The sequence below is a fragment of the Rhipicephalus microplus genome, chromosome 3 (genome assembly GCF_043290135.1).
Source record: "Rhipicephalus microplus isolate Deutch F79 chromosome 3, USDA_Rmic, whole genome shotgun sequence".
In the NCBI taxonomy this organism is placed as follows: Eukaryota; Metazoa; Arthropoda; class Arachnida; order Ixodida; family Ixodidae; genus Rhipicephalus; species Rhipicephalus microplus.
In genome coordinates, this window is record NC_134702.1 from 192,973,115 (window position 1) to 192,992,729 (window position 19,615).

At 46.2% G+C, this 19,615-nt stretch overlaps 1 pseudogene; it reads right to left on the reverse strand.

The window, feature by feature from the left end:
- Nucleotides 1-16,419: 16,419 nt before the first annotated feature.
- LOC142803082 (uncharacterized) lies at nt 16,420-17,437 on the reverse strand (annotated as a pseudogene).
- Nucleotides 17,438-19,615: the final 2,178 nt, after the last annotated feature.

Genomic DNA, 19,615 nt, shown 5'->3' on the forward strand with positions numbered 1-19,615 from the left:
AGATCTTGTTTATGTTCGGTGGTTAGCTCGTGAAAGCTAATAGCAAATTTTTGTTGTGGTGCTGGTCGGCAGCTTTCTGGTGGTTTAGAAGAGTCTGGTGTTCCCGATTTACCGCTTTTTGATGGCGTCCTCGATGATAGCTCGCGGGTATTTCTGATAAAGCAGTGCTTCGTGCATATGTGTGCTGTTTTTTCTGGAAGTGCTTGGTGCGGGAGCAGATTTGTCTGAACCTGTGTGCTTGAGAATAAGGAATGCTGGTCTTGCAGTGTCGCTGGTGGCAGCTCTTTAAGTGCAGATATTGTTACCTGTCCGTTGATTTTCTGCACACGCCAGTTACCAACGCAACATTGTCCATTCGAATAGGTACATCAAGAAAGCTTATTTTAGCGTTAGAGTAGGAGTCTGTAATTAAATGCTGGGGTACACTTGGTTAAATGCCTGAATGAATTTGAGAAGCTTGTTTTCCGAAACTTGCGAAATCATGAATATATCGTCGAGGTACTCTTTATAGAATAAAGGTTTGGTATCACAAGATAAAAGAAAACTGGACTCTATATGGTGCATGAGTATGTTAGCGTAGTTCGGGGCGGTTCTTGTACCCATTGCCATGCCGCTCATTTGAAAGTAGTAATTATTGTTAAATTCAAAGCTGTTCAATTCGACTACCAGTCTCGTTAATATTTCAAGTACTTTTTTTGCTTGGATATGCACCAGGGCTGAGGGCGCCATACGGTTAAACAAATGCCCTTACGCTATCGTCATGTGGGATATTTGTGTAGAACAAACTAACATCCAATGTTATGAGGAATACACCGTCTGGAATGTTTACGTCCGATAATAACCCAAGGAAACGGTTTGTGTCACGCAAGAAGGACTCGTATGGGGGTAGTATATAATTGATAACGAGTCACTGTAACTAGAACTAGCTTCCGTTAACGTTCCCGTGCCTGATGTATTTGGTCTGCCAGGGTTTCGCTCTTTATGAATCTTCTGCAGCATGTAAAAACGACCAGGTGCCGAACGTAGCGTAACAAGTGACTTGTACTCAAATTGAGCAGCGTTGAATTTGACAATCAGTACTACCTTCAAATCAGCGGCATAGCAATGGGTACAAGAATGGCTCCAAAGTATAAGAAGACATGGAAAATGTGTAAGTAATTGTATGCCCCTTGAAAGAGACAGGGTTCCTGTCGAAACGTCATCTGAATAAACAGTTCTGATGTGAAAGGGCATCTACGTTCATATTTGTATATATATATATATATATATATATATATATATATATATATATATATATATATATATACATACATACATTCTATTGGTTCTAATAACTTCCCCTGTACATTTATTGGCATTACTGTCTGTTAGATCTCAATAATATTGTGTCAAAAACGCGGAAAAACGGGCCCTTAGGTATACACTTCCCCATATATATATATATATATATATATATACATATTTAGAGAGAGAGAGAGAGAGAAATCCGCTTTTACACAGAAATACTGTTCAATGCAGCAAAAATATTTTTACGTGGATTTTGACCAAAGCCCTTTCAGTTACGACATTTTTTTCATCTGATCCCAATACGTCTCAACCAGGCGATAATTTTACGAGTATGTTATTCATTAAATTGAATGCGATGGACCGTGCCCGGGGAACAAGATAGAGACAGTTCATCAACAACCAGCAACCGACGCCGTGTTTCTCTTTCATGCAGCAGGGCTGTGGCTGCTGTTGTGTATAATAACCCCCCGGCGGTAGAAACAGTGTCTCGGTGCTTGAGCTACTCGCATGCGGTAGAAGGAGCGTGATAAGCCTTCAGGCGAGCTATTTGCATGATGTCACTCGAAGCTGACGATGATGACGTTGGATTGGCTGGAATTATCTCGTATGTAACGTCAGTCACCTGGCGAACGACGCGGTATGGTCCAGTGTAGCGTGACAGCAGTTTTTCAGAAAGACCTACACGTCGAGTGGGGGACCAGAAAAGGACAAGGGAACCCGGTGAAAAGTGCATGTTTCCATGATGGGAATCGTAGAGCTGTCTGTGGTGCTACTGTGAAGCCTGCAGACGGCTGCGGGTGAGTTGGCGTGCGTGTTCGGCTTGCACGATGTCTTCGCCGGCATATTAATTGACTGAGGGCAGCAAGGTGCCAAAGGGTAGGGCGGGGGGCTCTCGGCCGCATAAAAGATGGAATTGGCAATAGCCGGCAGTGTCATGACGCGACGAATTATATGCGGACGTCACAAATGGCAAATGAACGTCGCAGTCCTGGTGGTTGGACGCTACGTATTTATAAAGCATGTCGGTTATGGTGCGGTTGACGCGCTCCGTAAGACCGTTCGTTTGCGGATGGTACGAAGTGGTAAACTTGTGCTTGGCAGTGCAAGTCGCAGGATTTCATCAACTACAGATGATAGGAAGGTCCGGCCTCGGTCAGTGTGAAGTTTGCGTGGAGCTCCGTGTACTAAAATAATATCATGTACCAGAAAGTCCGCCACATCGGTTGCGCAACTCGTTTGAAGTGCTCGTGTGATAGCGTACCATGTCGCATAGTCAGTAGCGACAGCAATCCATTTGTTGCCTGAGCTGGAGATCGGGAATGGGCCAACCAGGTCAAGGCCAACTCGAACGTTAAAGTTCAGTGGGAATGTCGATCGGCTGAAGGAGTCCAGCTGGTAGGGAGGATGGCTTTTAGTGGCGCTGGAAGGACTCACAAGTGGCGACGTAGCGCCGAACAAAATGGGCAAGACCAGGCCAAAAGAAATGACGACGTACACGGTCGTATGTGCGGGAGATGCCCAAGTGGCTCGCAAGGAGCGTCATAGAGTTAGTTGAGACAGTCGCTCGAAGATGTGCTCGTATGACGGGGAGTAAGTCATGGCCATATGGATCGAGGTTACGGTGACGCAGGATCCCGTCTTTAACCAGGAACATTTATAGAGATGCGTTGTGAAGCATTGACTCAATATTGTGAGTGATTGGTCGCAGGGAAGCATCCCGGCGTTGTTCGTGGCCAAGGTTGAGTAGCTGCGTCACAGACAGAAGGTCTAGAAGGGTGTCAGTATGGGCAGCTTCTTCCAAAGGGTAGCGTGATAAACAATTCGCATCTTGATGCAACCGCCCTGTTTTGTACGTTACGGTGAACGTGTATTCTTGTAAAAGTAGAGACCAACGAGCGAGGTGTCCTGTGAGATCCTAGTTGAGTGAGGCCAGCCAGCTGAGTGCGTGGTGATCGGTGACTACTCGGAATGGACGCCCGTATAAGTATGGGCGAAACTTGGTGACTGCCCACACAGAAGCAAGACACTAACACTCCATGATTGAATAGTTGCACTCGGTGGTAGATAGTAGTCGACTTGCATATGCTATAACACGGTCATGTCCGCGTTCGTGTTGCTATAGCATTGCTCCTATGCCGTGCCCACTAGCGTCAGTGCGATCCTCGGTTGGAGCTGATGGATCGAAATGATCTAAAATCTGCGGTGTTGTAAGGAGGATTCTGAGATGGGAAAAAGATGAGGCTGGATCAGTGCCCAAGAAAAACGGGGCTTCCTTCTTCAGAAGGTTAGTGAGAGGGCGTGCAATGATCGCGAAGTCCTTAACAAAACGTCGATAATATGAGCACAAGCCTCCAAAACTGCGAACGTCCTTTGTTGACTTCGGAACAGGAGAATCTGTGACGGCGTGAATTTGCTCAAGATCCCGGCAGACTACTGCGGCATCGGCGTGGTTGCCAAGTTCGGTTATTGTACCACGAGCAAAGTGGCACTTCGAATACATACATATTTTCTACAGTTCTCGATTTATTTGACAAAATGTTAGAATAATTCATGGTAGAGGGTAAAATGGAAGTGTTACTCACCGATGAAGTATAAACAAGATGTTCTGACTCCCGTACGCAAGCTCTGTCGACAAATTATTAAAACAAAATTTAGTTTCTTTAGAACGCGAGAAGAGATGTCCCGGGTAACGGGCAAAATAGAACGCTGCCGCAATGGCAGTTTAGCGTTGCTTCAGCTGTCTCAATTTTCAAGGACTGCATACGCAATCACGCGCTTCTGATTTGATAGCTATCACATGAATCCTCCATCAGTTAAGTTATCTTGCTTGGAATGAATTACTCGGCAAAAGCTTGAGTTGGGACATTATTTTAGCGTGATAACGGGAAGAGCTTGTTTCGCAGGAATTTTGGTGTCAATGGCGGGTTCATTTTCTAGCCTAATATTGGCGTAGTCTTTGAGATAAATTCAAGACAGCTACTTATTGAATATGCTTTAAAGGAACCTTGGGTCCACGTGACAATCAAACCTAGGCTCTCCGGACGGCAGGCGTAGTTTCTTCAGTGAAGCAACTACAGTGTTTTCAATGATATTTTTTATATAAAGATGGCACTTGTCCGCCCTCGTGGCAAGCTTTCTCGGCTACTGACTCAAAGGTAGTGGATTCGGTCGCAGCGGCAGCAGCCGTATTTTGTAGGAGAAGAGATGGCAGAGACCCGTGTACTGTGCGGTGTCGGGGTAGCTTCAAGACCACCAGATGAACTAAACTTCCTGAGCCCTCCACTACGGTGCCTTTCATTATCATATTATGGTTTTGGAATAGAAAACCCCACATTTTGTTACTAATACTGGACATGGGACTTTAAAGTGATACAATGTAGTGCTGGAAACTGCTGCTCACGAAAACACTATAAAATGGGCATATAATGAAAATAGCCTTCTAGAGCATCTAACATTGTGTGTTGGAATCACATATTGTTCGGAAGAGAGTGCGTGATTTGGGTCATTCTCGAAACATATGAAGGGCGCAATGAGTGTGTATTCTAAAGATGCCTACTATGTAAAAAACGTGAATCGGTGCAGATTTGCGGGCACATTACAGACACATGAATAATTCGCTTTTTTCAAAAAGGAGGAGTGAAGAGGGCGATTCCAGTGTCTGGTTAAGTTCTATGATTGCCCCACCATGGTGGCCTAGTGGTTAGAGAACTCGGTTGCTGACAGTCAGGTCGTGAGATCAAATCATGGCTGCGGCAGCTGCATTTTTGATGGAGGCGTAAATGATGCAGGCCCTTAGACTCAAACTTGGGTGCATCCTAAAAAGCCCCAGGGGCTCAACATTTCTGAAGCCCTTCAATACGGCGTCTATCATAATCGTAAGGTGGTTTGGAGCCGTTAAGCTTTACACATCAATCAATACGCTGTACGACTGCTTGTAAACATCAAATATTACGAGCACAAACGTTCCTTTCTTTGCGGGAAGGGGAAACGAGCCAAGTCTAATTAAGCTGTCATGTTATGTACTTGAAAGAGAAGCGCATGTGTCCTCTAAATGTTTGCTTAAGACAATAGTATTTTTTAGAATGTGTGAACGTGTAAATTTTTTCCGTCTATCGGTTGGTGCACCTATTCAACGATTCAGCCACCGGCAAAAAATTAAAGGCGTGGTGCCACAATCTTTCTTTATTGCACGTTCTATGGTGCAAGTGTTTCTTATAACTCCAGGAAGCATGAGTAATTTATTCTTGCTACATAAATTATATCGCCTTGGTTATGCGGATGACTTTTAGTTTCGGTTTTTGCGCGCCGAATTGGTCTGTGATGTTGCTCTGTAGCTTGGTCACTTAGCAACTCAAGGTTGTGACGCACGTCGTGATAATTATCATCAGCTCCCGCTGGCTTTCTCCCAAACTGTTTTCTCCCGTGAGTAACTACAAAATAAACGTGTAGCAGTCGTGATGCTTTCCGGTACGTGCGTGGCGGTGGTCTCCAGGGGTGACACACCTCACTGCAATAATCAAATGGTATCTCTCGTAACTGTATAGTGGTTTTGGGACATTAAACTATATATATATCTTTCAATCAATCGATCAATCACTACAATAAGCGTGCGCATGAGAGGAGGGTAAGGGCGTGGTCACTCCCGGTCTCACCTACAAGGGAAGGGTGGTTCCAGAACAGCCCCACACATTGACATATTAGGTATGTGGCGCTGCGATATAAGAAATAGGGCGCAAAGTCAGACCCATACATTCACCTAATAGGGAGAACGTACGCTGCGATGAACCTCTGTTCCCCCGGAGAAAAAAAAAACCTACACACATCACTCCCGTTTCTCTCCTCACCTACGCCTCCCTCTCACCTCACAACACCGACACAGACAGCGTCTGTAAGTGCGTATGGCGACAAACTGATTGCTCCAACTGTACAACCGTTCACTCGCCACCCCGTATATATAAGAACTGAGTGCTAACTTCTAAGGTGGAGCATGTGGGAGATTTTTCCTGTATGTTGATGAAAAATAGAAATTTGGAGCGTGCCCGTTAACGTAAAGCGACCTGTGGGTCTCTGTGTTCTATCTGGGTATTTCGGCTTCCAGTGCCCATTAGCAGAGCTTATTGGGTTCCAGTAGGAAACACCGGTCCATCCTGCGTGGTTTGTGCCTCCCCAGGTTTGTACACTGCACAACGCCGCGATGAACGCCAGCGTCAATGGCGGCGATAGTGTAAACGTTAGCACCAGCTGCTTCACATCTACACATGATCAACTTTAGCGGGGCGTAACGTATTTTTTTTCTTTTTATACAACAAATATATTAGAAATTTAATACAAAAAGCAGTGAAAGCAACAGGAAAGAACATGCGACATGAAATATGCGGTTTGGTTGCATCTCGTTTCCTTCTACAAAAATTAATATGTGATGGTAGCTCCAGTTCAGACCAGCTTTTAATGAAAGGTGATTGAGTTGGCACTGATCACTGATAAAACTCTTGTTTATTTCTGAAAGTAAATTTAATAACTACGAAAAAAGTATGCATAGTTATAACACTAGATTGTATCGATTCCTACCTTATCTATGCAGCGATGACGGCGTAAGCAATTCAAGAAAACATTTTTGTCGTGGACAACAAAGTGACGTAAAAATGTGAACGGTGGTTTCAAAGATAGCGTCACTTTTGTTGTTAGCTCGTGTTTGGCTGCTTCAAGAGCGTACAGCTGCGTTTGAATTCATTTTGCCATTTTAGAAGTGAGAAAAATAGGCGTGCAGTCGGATCCAATGAGATGCGAGGCAAGGATGAGAAAGGTTGATATGTCGCTTTAAGATCAGCATAAAATTATGAAGGGAGCGTAAATTATCCCATACATGACTTCCTTGCCATGATTATCATGTTTGGGCGTGTCATTTCTTTTCGCCATCTATTCATGGCCACGTGATACAAAATTTGGTGTATGTGGAGCTAGCAAAACGGCCGCGAGCACGTTTGAACGTAGCATGTATATATATTTTACATTACACGCACATCAACATTATCATATTTGGACGCGTAATTTACTTTGCCGTCTAATCTACTCATGAGATTCTAAATTTGGTACATGTGGAGCTAGCGAAACAGCCTCAAGCGCACTATTAGCGTAGCACGTAGTCAAGCTTTAAATGACACGGAGCTTATAATTATCGTGTTTAGACGCATCATTTAACTTCTTCATTTATTCACGTCAGGCAATACTAAGTTTTATGTATGTGAAGCTACGAATGGCTTCAAGCGTATCAAGGGCGTGGTATGTTGTCATCTTCCTTCATGACACTCATGTTATCATTATCATGTTTGCATCAGTCATATACCTGTCCTCCAATGACGTCACGTAACACCAAATTTGGTATATCTAAAGTTTCAAAGTTTGCTAAACGGCCGCGAGTGCATCATGAGCGTGGAATGTATTCATGTTCTTACATGGCATGCATATCATAATTATCATGTTTCACCAGTCATGTACCTTCGTCGTTCACTCACGTCCCGTAATACCAAATTTGGTATATGTGAAGATGGCGAAACGATCGGGAGGACACCATGAGCGTGGCGTGTAGTCGTGAATAGTCATAACATGAAAATAATGAATGGATGTCATGATTTTAACGTTAGTACCTGCCACCAATGTTCGTCATGTAGTCTTCTCATACCATACCAGTTTTGAAAAATTTCGCGTGAACGAAATCATCGATAAAACAGCAATATCATGAAATGTCAATCACGACATTCATGATATACAAGTCATAATTTTCATGTTGTCACTAGTCAATTATGCTTGTCATACAGTTATGTTATGCCACACTTACTTTGGTGTCAATACCATTTCGAAGCAGCCTGGAGAGCTAAAACTCATAGGTAGCTAGCTAGCTAGCTAGCTACCTATGATAGATAGATAGATAGATAGATAGATAGATAGATAGATAGATAGATAGATAGATAGATAGATAGATAGATAGATAGATAGATAGATAGACAGGTAGATAGATAGATAGATAGATAGATAGATAGATAGATAGATAGATAGATAGATAGATAGATAGATAGATACGCTCAAAGTCACCGAAATCCGGTGAGAAATGCTTCGCTTTTAAAAACAATTGCGCGAGGTTCCGCGACATTTAATATTATTCAAGTTAGCCACAGTTGTTCATAGACTCCTATATAGCTGTATAATATATGCATTCGAGTACATTTAACGGCTTCAAGGTGGCGGCCCAGTGCCATTTTTTTGTCTCTTGGGTAATATTTATGGCGTGGAATATCCAGCTTGTCTCTAGGCGTTTGGTGGGCGGCACCCGCACGGACCCGTGCCAGGGGGCTGGAGAGCTGCGGCGATTTGTTCCACGCCTAAGAAATGTTTCGCTTTTTCGGAATATCAGGCGGGGCGAGTTGGTTTAGCGTATTGAAAGGAAGGAAATCAAGAAAAAAACACAGGGAGTTTAACCAGGCACATGCCCGGTTCGCCACCGTACGCTACAGGAATGGGTAAGGGGAGTATGAAGATTACAGAAAGAGAAGAAAGAGAAGGAAAGGAGATCAGTAAATTGTCAGTACATTGGCTAACGCATAGGCAGTTGTACTAATATGCAAAGTCAAAGTCGTTCATACAGGCCCGTAATACTCACAAAGTGCAAGAGGGTTTGACTGCCTTGTGAGCCGACGGAAGACAAAGACGGTGCTACAGCATCATCTGCACAGATGCATCATCTGCATCTGCACAGCATCATCTGCACATCATCTGATCGTTGAATTCTCGCAACACATCAGAAAGTTTATGTCTCTCGGAGACATATCGAAGGTGACGGCATAGCAAACGGTCGGTGTCTTAAATGGTGCCGCAGGCCTCGCATCCTGCCCTCTCGGTCACCCTAATGAAGTTTGTATGGGATTTGTTGAAGACAACCCTCAATCAAAGCCGACAAAGAAATGAGGCTTCCCATCAACGAAGTACGAATGTAGGTTGACCTTCCTGATGAGGGTTTAATTTGTGGAGTCATGTACGTCTTATGCTTGGGGTGTCTCACACCAGAAGACACAGGCTACGTGCCCTTTGATCAAGTTGCCGATAGAAGAATCGGTAGGGCATGCTCTTTTTGGTGAAATGTTCAAGCCGCGTTGTGTGCGGAATCATTGACACTCATGCCACAACGCCAAAGTAGCCACTGAAAATTGACCTCGTGGCCTACTTCTTTGTCGTGGTGATGAAGCTTGACTATTTACTGCGTTATCTGTTCGCAGCAGCCTCATCGGAAAACTGATTGCGTGCACTGTGAGGCTGGTTTCGATTTAGAAAAGAAAGCCCATTTTCTAGGCCTATGAGATGCGATATACCCAAGGGCACCGCACAGAGCCAGAAGTTTTGCCGCCGTAGGGGTAGTGACGGCTGACCGCTTGTTTTGAAGGGCTAATCCTCGAGCTCGTATCACCACCACACCGTCAAACTAGACGTTTTGGTCGAACCATCGGTGTATATGTGCATGTGATTACCGTAAATTTTGTGCAAGAGGAGCAAGCTCAGTTGTTTTACTGCTTGCGAAGGCAAATTTGATTTCTTCTGCATTCTTGAAATTGTAGGACACAGACTTGTTGAAGGCTCAGACAACACGTAGGGTACACCAAATTCTCCGCAGGCGTATACCCTAATATATTTGATGCGCAATCTGCGCAGACATTGTAGCAAATTTTGTACGATGGTTTTATGTAGCGAGGCTCTGCAACCGGTGAGAAGGGTTCCCGGAATATTGTTTGAGGTAAACGCGTGTCATTGCAATGGTGATACGCGGTATGATCGCGTATTCCTGAATATAAGCAATTGTTTAAGCCGCCGATGCACTGCGGGGTAAACTAAGGCATATTCATTGAGCCAGGGCTTGAATGTTCTAGATTGTGCGCAGGTTAGTTTCGCACGTGTCGAATATTGCAAGTAAGCTGTACCGCAGTAACACAATGAAAAATACTTTGAAGAGCTATAAATTGGACTCGACGGGCACTTCCAAAGTTTTCTTCTGGCCAGAAACCTGAAATAGTGACGGATGGTAGTCAGCCGCTGTCTCACGTATTTTACATGTATGGTCGAAGGTAGTTTTCAATTGATTATGACTCACAATAACCTGGAACTGTGACTGGATCACAATAATTGGCCGTTAGTTGATATGCCATAAATGTACATTGGCTTTCAACGCCCCGACTGCACACTTCCCACTCGCGACCTTGAGCCTTTATTTACGTAGACAGCATGCTCTCTTCTGAAGTCGAGCGCAAAGTTAAAATCGGTTCACGTATGACGTCCATACACAAATGTCATCAGCATAAATGAAAAGTCGTATGCTGCTTCTCTGCTTGCCAATTAGTTCAATGAGTATTAATTTGAACAACATCGTTTACAGAAATCTTTTAAGACCTTCTGGTGTTCTGCGTATGACAACAAAGAAACTACATAGTCGATTGATGAGGGGCCTCGTCTGAACCCGGACATGGCATATGAATATAATTTCTTGAACTCTAATCTTTCCAGACACGTTAGGATAATTTTTTATGACTTTTCCTACACATATCGCAAGATGTGATGCTAGAAGTAAATGTTCAAAGGCGACTAGCCGCTTCAAGAAGTAGAATCATGCGACTTGACTTCCACTCCTGCAGAACAGTGCCGGTTTGCCAGGAGTCGTTGTATAGCAGCAAAACTGCCTTCAGAGCGTGGTAGATGAGGCTGTAAGGTCGTGGCAATAAAGAATGTCTTCCCAAGGAAGCGCAAAGTTCAGCTCTTCTGTTGAAAATAGACACTGCATTAGGGGATCAAGTAAGAATAAAGAACAGCCAGGCGTCCTCATCCCAGGTAAAACTGCCGAAGAGGCAACACTTTGGCAGAAAGGTTGCGACGTCAGTCTTTTTGCAGTGTAAGTGAAGTGCCAGAGATTCAAGTGGGTTTGTACTGACCAATAGTTGTACGAAGACCACAGACAGCTCTCCAGATAATGAACAGACGCTTTCCTGAATCCCAGGACTCGCAAAAAGATCTCCATCGTCGCTAATTGAGCTTGTCAAAATAATGCTGTATTTTATTTTGTGTGCATCTGGCCAGTCTCAAATCGTCAATGGACTTCGTGCATCACTAATATCATTCTGCAAAATGGCTAATCGCTCGGAGTTTTCCGAGCTCAAAGTACATACCGGCGTGTATTGAGCTTACGGCAAGCGAACGCGTGGTGGACTGTACGGCGCCCTATACTGCGTGTTCTAGGTTTAAGGGCAAGCTGGCAACACAGATTTCTAGGGGTAACTTCTATTTTGTGAAATAGGTGCACTGGACGGCACGTGAGGACTTGAGACTTAAAAAACCATCAATCTACGGATGTGTTGGGATATCACCCCTGCCTCTTGTTTGCAATTCTGAAATCCGATGCCTTTTTCTGGCGAGCAATCGTGACAAGAAAGTCAGGTTCAGACGCCAATTATGCGCTGATGCACGCAGATAAATAGCGCTGAAACTATTCTCGAGGCTGAAATTGCATGCGGAAATGAAGAACACCAACTGTAAGACTGTAGTGTTGACCCATGAGCTTCTCCACAAGTAGTGGTGGGTATTGAAGTCGCCAGTTATCACCCACGGCTGCGGAGTTGATTTCAAAGTTTCGGCAACACGCTAGCTTTCCAGCTGACTTGATGGAAATAAGTAGGCTCCGACTATTGTGAATGTGGTCTTGTTTTCTTTTTCACTGTTGGGCAAACACCCTGGTTTTTTTGGTCAGGTTTTACTGGGTGATGAGCACATATGAAGTAGCGCCGCATGAAAACAACAACCTTGGGGCGCACTCCGTGCGTCAAGGACGTAAAGCACTCGTATCGATACAGTAGAGCTTGGAGGTTGAGTTTAAAAAGAAGAATGACGGAAAACTGGTTCTTCAATCCATATTGCGGGAAGTCTGACACGCACAGCCTAAGCCCTCTAGCACTCCACTGAAAGGCAGATGCGTCCTTGACCTCTTCTCAAAAAAGTAGCATATCGTGGGTCATAGTTTTACCCTAGAGCTTCTAGTACTGGGATTCAAAGTGTCCAGCACCTGCAGCGTGGTTTGCGTTGACGGGGTATTCATATTGCTTAGGAGCATCACATTACGCTCATTAGGATCTGCAACATGTTAATGACCTGGCACATTTCAGTCCCATTTGCATCAGTGGTTCGTGAGGGCATCAAGATTGGTGAATTTTGATGCACTTCTGAATCAGGCCGTGTTCGTGGAAGTGAAGGCCGCTCTTCATAACGTGTGATTGTTTATTTTGCCTTTTTTTCAATTTATCAGTTGTAGAAAAGCTTGGCGATCGGTGACCAGTTGTTTTTGTTGAAGATGCTGGTCTCTAATGGCAGAGGTCGCGTTTCGTGATCATCGTTTGTGGTCGACATCGCCTGACAGTAGCAGCAGCTTCTCTGTGTGTAAAATTGTCGCGAACCATGTGTTTGACTATCGCGCGCTCTTTCCGCACTCGGAGGCAATCTTTACGAGTTCCGTGGCAGTTGGAGCACTTTAACACAGTTGCGCGGCAGGTTTCTTTTGATTCATAGAGTTTCTTAATATTGTTACGAATAAATATAGCGCCTGCTACTATATAAACTCCTTATTCAGGGCGAACTTGTGCCCGTAAACTCAAAACTAAAAATGGTCAGCCAAAAATGTCTCTTGCTCGCTGACTACAACTTCGTCGGTCTCTTCTGTCAAGCGCGTCAGAGTGATTGAGAGACGCTAGTTACCTCGTGACCAAGAAAAAAAGCCCTCTTTAATGTTTTGTCGTGAAATATATACAGTCAGAATGATCACATGACTCCCGTGATAACCGGATAAAGGAAACCAAGATAGCGCGTGTCTTGGCGCTTGTCTCTGGAGCAGGCGGTCACGGAATGCAGCAGGATGACGTCACATCTTCCCCGTTTTATAAGCATCGTGGGCCTGCCAAAAAAAGGAAAGCATTTCAGAAATTAATCATCAATACCAAGTCTTTTCGGAACACGTAAGACGCGCCCATATCGCGTCGTTTTTGGCTAAGGACTTGAAGTTTTGTTCGATGAACGAAACTCTTGGAAGTCATATGACTTGGTAGCTACGATGACTTTGTCCGTCGCGTCCATTGGCTCGCTGTTTCGTGGATGCTGCTCCATCCTTACGGGGCTTGTTGCTCTTCCTTGTGGGAGAAGAGATGGCGCCTGTTTCTGCGTACGCTTTTTCCTTCAGTTTGGACCCAGTAGGATCTCGGTGTTTTAGAAGAACGAAGGACCGTGCCCTCGGCGCCTCAGTCTTTGAGCCATACTTGAGTGACTGCGGATAGACAGGAAAGAGGTCTCACAGCATGACGTTTGTCAATATACATCTTTTGTTTTTGTCTCTATTTTTCGCCTTGCTCTTTCCAAGAAGCATTTACTACTTCTGGCTTTAGCGCCGATAGCATGCAGGGTACCTTTGAGCGTAAACGGCGGCTCAATAGCAGCTGCGCTGGACTATAGCCGGTTGGACCCGGCGTGTTTCTATAGTTCAGCAATGTGATGTAGGGATCCTCTGCCTTCTTCAAAAGTCTTTTAGGAGTCCCTACCATGCGCTCAGCTTCCCCGTTAGCTTGAAGGTAACGAGGACTTGTTGTGAAATGCCTAAAGCCGTAGTTTCTTGCAAAATCAGCAAACGTGAATGAGATGAATTGTGGTCCGTGTTCTGATATTACCGTTTGCGGTATCCCATGTCTGGCAAAGCAGCTTTTCAGGTGCTGGATGACCGCCTTCGACGACGTTTCTCGACCCAGCAGGGCCAGCTCAGAATACCTAGAATGATAATCAACAACGGCAAGAGAGACAGCTCCTTTCATCTCAAATAAATCAATTCCGATTTTCTGCCATGCCAGCTCGGTTGTTTCCGATGGAATCATTGGTTCGGGAAATTGGGTACGCTCTGTGTCGCATGCATGGCAGTTGGCCACGGTTTGTGCAGTATCTTTGCTACTTCATGGCCACCAGAGAAATTCTTTAGCGCTCGCGCAGCAGCGTGCAATTCCCTGGTGTCCCTCGTGAACCCTCCGAAGCATTTTTTCCGCAGCGCTTGTGGAATCACCAGCCTTGAGTCCTTCAAAAGCAGCTGCTTGCATACCGCGATGTTACCACGATGCGCCCAGAATGGCCTGAGAAGTTGTGGTGTGTAGTGCTTAGCGGGCCAACCTTCCTTACAAGCTTCGAGCAACGACCCACATTCGGGGCGTTTGCTTGCCCCTGAGCGTCTGCGTTCGAGCATGTCGCCAGAGGACGCATACTGAATGACTCCCTCCACGTGAGCCGAAACGTCTGCTTCAGACAACTCTCCGACCGAAAGCGCAGTGTTCATCACTCTCGCGTGAGAAAGTGTGTCCGCCGTAGCAATGCTTTTCCCCTGGACGTGCGTTAGCGTGAACGAGTACCGCATCAGACGCATTCTGAGCCTTTCAATTCTTGGCGGTAGAGAACCAAGAAGATCTCGACCCAGTAGCGGGAGGAGAGGCTTGTGAACCGTCTCAAATAGGAACATGAGGCCTCTTAGGAATTTCTCAAAGCGTTCCACAGCCCAAGTTGAAGCTAATGCTTCTTTTTTGATCTGTGAATACCTCTCCTCTGTTTTTGTGAGCGATCTGGAGGCATATGCAACAGGACGTCTCTCACCAGATGGCTGATCCTGGAGGAGTACTGCGCCGATACCTAGTGAAGACGCGTCCGCCGATACAATTGTCGAGTACCGCGGGTTATCCCTCGCCAGGCATCTGTCTGAACTGAAAGTGGTCTTGATCCTCTCAAAAGCTGTATTTGTTGAGGTCCCCAAAACCAGTCTCTATCCTTGTTGAGGAGGCTGCGTAAAGGAGCAGACATTAAAGCTGCATCAGGTAAAAACCTTGCGAGATGGTTCATCATACCTAACAAGGATCGAACCTCAGCAACGTTTTGGGGTCTGGGCAATTGCTTGATTGTTCTAACTTTCTCGGGGTCTGGACGCAGGCCGTTGGCGTCGAAGATCATCCCCAAGAATGCGACCTGCTTAACTGAGAAACTACACTTTTCTCTGCTGAGAGGTACGCCTGCTTGTTGAAGTCGTTCGAGGACGTTACAAAGCCGCTTGTCGTGTTCCACTTGGTTCTTGCCGTACACCAGAATGTCATTCATGTAGTTCAGTACGCCGTCTAGGCCTTCTAGGACTTGCGAGAACTTTCTTTGAAAAATTTCTGGTGCGGATGTAATCCCGAACGGCAACCTGCGGTAGCAGTACCGCCCGTACGGCGTAATAAACGTCGTGGGCTTTTGACATTCCTCGGAAAGCCTAATCTGGGAGAAACCAGAATGCGCATCTAGTTTAGAGAAGACTTTGGCGTCCTGGAAGCTTCCCATAACTTTCTCAATTGTTGGCAGTTGATGACACTCTCGTCTGACGAACTGGTTCAATTGAGTTACGTCAACGCAGATCCTTACTGCTCCAGACGGCTTCATTACAGGAACGAAAGGTGCGCACCATTCTGTCGGTTCTTCGACCTTCTGTATCATTCCTTCTCTTTCTAGCCTGTCCAGTTCTTTTTTGGCTTATTCTTTCATGGGAATAGGAACCCGTCGCAGTGTGGACAGACTGTACGGGATTGCATGTGGCACAAGGCGTATGGTGTGTTCTCCCGATATGGTACCCGTGCCTTGGAATATCTTTAGATACTTGCTTCCGATATTGTCAGCAGTGTCTAATTCATCTAGGAAGCGAACAATTCCCACAGAGTTTATGGCTGGTAGTCCCAACAAGGGCATGCGCAAGTTCTGCAAGATGTAAATGGTTAGTTGTGAACAGCTGTCTTTCCAAGATATCTTAGCGTCAAACTTTCCGATCGTACGGATGCTAGTATTGCTAGGTCCTTTAAGATCGGCTGCGTTTTCCAGAGAAGGCGGAAGAAAAGGATAATTTTCACCGAAGACTGTCACTTCGACTCCCGTATCTACTTTCATGCGGAGCGTCTGGTGGTTTATCTTTACCTTCACGAAATGCTCAGATTGTGTGTTCGCGCACTGCTCGACCGTGCCTATAAACTTGCCATCAGCTTCGGCGATGCTATCGAGATTTGTGTCTCTTTACTTCTTTTTTCGGCATGCCTTTTCGAAGTGGCCCAACTTCCGGCAAAATCTGCACGTATCTTTTTGCGCTGGACACTTGTTTCGTGGGTGAAATAGTCCGGCACAATAACTGCAGTTATTTTGATGATAAGCGGGCTTCTGACAGCGAGTAAACGTACTCTTTGCAGCGGCTTTCTTGGGCTTTACTGCGGCGACGCAAGCTTCCGGGACTGTGCCCTCATGCTCTTTTAGTTCTGCTTGTTGTTGCTTTACGGTTTCACTCGTACGCGCTCTTGCCAAAGCAGTGGCCATCGTTATCTTGGGGTCCATCTGCAGTTCTTCCGAAAGAACCTGGTCCCGTAGTCCTACTACGCAGCGGTCTCTTATTAGGCGTTCCTTCATACTTGCGAACTCGCATCTGTCGGCTAACTTGCTAAGCTCGGTTGCGAACTGCGTCTACTGTTTCTCCCAGTTGTTGGCGGCGTAGATTAAAGCGAGCACTTTCGTAGACTATGTTCTTGGTGTGGGCAAAGTAGTCGTTAAATTTAGACTTTACGAGCTTGAAGTCCTTCATTTCTTCGTCTTTTAGATTTGATTGATTTGATTGATATGTGGGGTTTAACGTCCCGAAACCACCATATGATTATGAGAGACGTCGTAGTGAAGGGCTCCGGAAATTTTGACCACCTGGGGTTCTTTAACGTGCACCCAAATCTGAGTACACGGGCCTACAACATTTCCGCCTCCATCGAAAATGCAGCCGCCGCAGCCGGGATTTGAACCCGCGACCTGCGGGACAGCAGCCGAGTACCTTAGCCACTAGACCACCGCGGCGGGGCATGTCTTTTAGGTTTAGAGACCGAAGAATCTCCCTCGACTTTCTGCCCATAGTATAGAGAAGAGTCCTTACTTGAACTTCGTCTTTTTTCTCATGTAGCCCAGACGCGAATCTGTAGTCGTCAAATTCGTCCATCCAGGCGGGCCAGTTCGCTGCGTTCTGGAAGCCGAAGGGCCTAGGAGGCTTGATTCTCGCCATTCTGAAGCGTTGTCGCCGATACGGCTTGTTCTCGTTGACGCAACTGCCAGTCACTCGCTTGTTGACGGAGCGTTGAAGCGCTAGTTGGCTACATCGGAACCACTTCTGACACCATGTCAAGCTCGTCAGAGTGACCGACAGACGCTCGTTACCTCGTGACCAAGAAAAAAAATGCCCGCAGCTTCCCTCGGGGGAACACTGAGGAGGATGCGGAGCATATAATTGGTTAACGGGGTGTTAAAGTGCGACTTACTTGGGTCGATGGCTAAATTGGTTAACGTGGTTGTGAAATGGGGTGTTAAATTGCGACTTACTTGGGTCGATGGCTAAATTGGTTAACGTGGTTGTAGGAGGGGGTGTTAAATGAGTGAACACGTACACACGTATGCGAAAGGGCGGCGCTGGTTGAAGGGACGTCGATCATTGTGTTTGTGGATTCGTTGGAATTCATTTCACCGCGACCTTGGACGTCGACGCGCCGTACAAACCAACCGACGAGCGGCAACTGAGCGAGCGAGCACCGACCTTGAGTATATATACAGCGCGACGGCGCATGCGCTGTCAGCTGTCGAATGTTCTCGAAGGAGAAGCGCGCGCGGCACAGATGGTGGGCGACGGCGCGATGGCGCATGCGCGCGCGTCAGCTGTCGAATGTTCGAGAAGCAGTGCGGACGGCGCGGACGGCGCGGACGGCGCACTACAAGGCGCGAGTATAAGATGCTTCCGCATCTAAAAAGCCCTCTTTAATGTTTCGTCGTGAAATATGTACAGTCAAAATGATCACATGACTCCCGTTATAACCGGATAAAGGAAACCAAGATAACGCGTGTCTTGGCGCTTGTCTCTGGAGCAGGCGGCCACGGAATGCAGCAGGATGACGTCACATCTTCCTCTGCCCCTCAAGTCTCGTGCCGGTCCCGTGGCACGAGATCGTGGCGCGTGCAGGACAGCGTTCCATGGCGCGGCTTTCTTGCTACTTGGTTGGCGGCTTTTACGAACGCGAATCGTGGCACGCGTCTTCTGCGATGGTCGAGCTGTGGCATTAGTCCGCCTCCTAGCACGCATCGCTCCGATGCGTAGAGCCGGCTGACAGTTTTTAAACAATAGAACTTGTCCTTGTGTTAGACGACGTGAGTCAGTTCACTTGTTCAGTTCCTGTCGTAGTACGGTTTCATCCATACTACTTGTACAACTTCCGGGAGCTTCCTGCGTCGTGTTGTCCATACTAGACCTTCAGGGATCACTTCGTAGGTTATTGAGCCTAGCTGACGAAGAACCCTGTAAGGGCCAAAATAGCGCCACATAAGCTTTTCTGATAGGCCATGTGCACGTACTGGCGTCCAGACCCACACTTGGTCTCCAGGGGAGTACTGAACGTCCCTTCGCCTTAGATTGTAACGGTGGGTATTGACGTCCTGCTGTTGAATGATGCGGTTCCGTGCTAGTTCTCACGCCTCTTCTGCCCTTTCCTTATATTCGCTTATGTCAGGGTCCTCTTCATTCGTGCTGTTGACAGGCAGCATCGCGACTAGTGTCGTTATTACTGTCCGACCAAAAACAAGTTGAAATGGCGTGAAGTGGGTTGTTTCTTGTACTGTGGTATTGTATGCAAATGTAGCATACGGTAATATGGTGTCCCGAATTCGATGCTCGACGTCCACATACATCATGATCATGTCAGCAAGCGTCCTGTTCAGCTGACCCGTTAGTTTGCGGATGGCATGCGGTAGTTCTTTTGTGGTCGGTGTGCGTTAGTTTCATGACAGACTGTACTGACAAAGGAACGCAGTTCCTTTGTCAGTTATATGGACGTTAGGTGCGCCATGTCGCAGCACTATCTGCGTCAGAAAAAACTGAGCCTCTTCATGGGCCGCTCCTTTTGTGAGAGATGATGTCTCGGCATACCGGGTCATGTAGTCGGTTGCTACAACTATCCAGCGCGTCCCAAACTATGACATAGTAAATGATCCTAGCAAATCCATTCCGACCTGCTCAAACGGAACTTTTGGTCGCTCTATCGGTTTCAAAAGACCTGGTGGTTTTAGGGGTGGTACTTTGCGTCTTTGGCATTCTCGACATTAACGTACGTAATGCAGTACTGAATCCATCAATTTTGGCAAGTAATATCTCTGGCGGATTCTTGCCAAAGTCCTGCTAATGCCCAAGTGACCTGCCGAT